The sequence below is a fragment of the Monopterus albus genome, unplaced genomic scaffold (assembly GCF_001952655.1).
Source record: "Monopterus albus unplaced genomic scaffold, M_albus_1.0 scaffold20.1, whole genome shotgun sequence".
Lineage (NCBI taxonomy): Eukaryota > Metazoa > Chordata > Actinopteri > Synbranchiformes > Synbranchidae > Monopterus > Monopterus albus.
In genome coordinates this window covers 1,828,358-1,829,631 of record NW_018127900.1, presented here as the reverse complement: position 1 = coordinate 1,829,631, position 1,274 = coordinate 1,828,358, and the positions used below count along the sequence as shown (strand labels likewise).

At 38.2% G+C, this 1,274-nt stretch overlaps 1 protein-coding gene across 1 annotated transcript in view; it reads left to right on the top strand.

Annotated features, from left to right (window-relative positions):
- LOC109956646 (phospholipid phosphatase 1-like) overlaps positions 1 to 1,274 on the top strand; it is an 8,277-nt gene that overhangs the window by 5,672 nt on the left and 1,331 nt on the right. The gene's annotated exons all lie outside the window — the stretch shown is intronic.

Genomic DNA, 1,274 nt, shown 5'->3' with positions numbered 1-1,274 from the left:
AATGAGGCCAAAGACAAATCCTGTTTAGGACCTCAATAACTTTAAATGGTCCTAGACCTAAAACACTCCAATGAACTGCCCCTGTGGTAGACTGGTGACCTGTCCAGGGTGTACCCCGCCCAATGTCGGCTGGGATTAGCTCCAGCCCCCCCGCAACCCTATTTATGAATAATCGGTATAGGTGATGGATAAAGAAGCAGGACTTTCGGCAGTTTATTATGGAAGGACAAAACAAAATACAATATGATGGGTTGACCTTAGAAAAGGTACCTTTTTTACTGTGTGAGCTTGTAGGAAGTGTGGTTAGTGCATACTGGTCTGATGTTGGCATGAATGAATGAATTTCCTTTTGCCCAGAATATAATGAGCGTCTGTGTGTGCACTACAAGCAGGCTCACAGAGTGCCTGGCACCTGTGAATAAAGGAACCTGGACTATCCTTAAGAGTAAAATGGAGACTAAACTCAGAAATGATATGTTTTTTGTTGATTTTCACTGCTACATGTTCTGTTTCTTCCTCTAATGGAATTTCACTGTAATGTAATGAAAATACAGGGATTCTTTTCTTTTGCCTTGTTTTCTTACAATTTGCATGATGATTTTTGTGTTTTTGTCCATGGGGATGCAACAGTATTGTTGAAGGCAGTACTGCAAACAATGAGCCAAATCTTATTACAGGGACTGAGAGAACTTTGCTAAGAGAGGTTTAATACACAAACATGGCGATAAAGCATTCTCACATATTGCAACTTTAGATAATCAAAAGTATTAGTTAGCTGTCATATGTTTCATGTAGTTCCTCATGACTACTGACAGATCTACAGTAAAGCCACATTCATGTCAGGTATCATATTTACAAATTTCTTAAAAAATGTTCATATCAACTTTCAGATCTTTTGAATACTGTGATACACAGTTTTTGACCTGGCATTACTAATAATGAAGTGCCTAAAAACCAAACATGGATGCCCCACATCAACCAAAGACTGCTGATTAATGTAATTCATGGATATGATGTTATGGTGGTGCTGTGCCTGGCTGCATACATTTGCATATTAATCAGGCAAAACAGATGGATGTTGACAAATGATGGAAGATTTCACCTGGATAAATAAAGGTTTAAAAAAATTAAATGAATAGTTCAATTTTTCAAACCTGGCTGGTATCAGAAAGTGTTTATCAAAATGCTTCATTTTTAATTTGGCCTGTGCTCCACCAACTAACCTGATCCCATCTTTAACTGAAGACTGAAGACTGTGGTCTGTGGCTTCACAG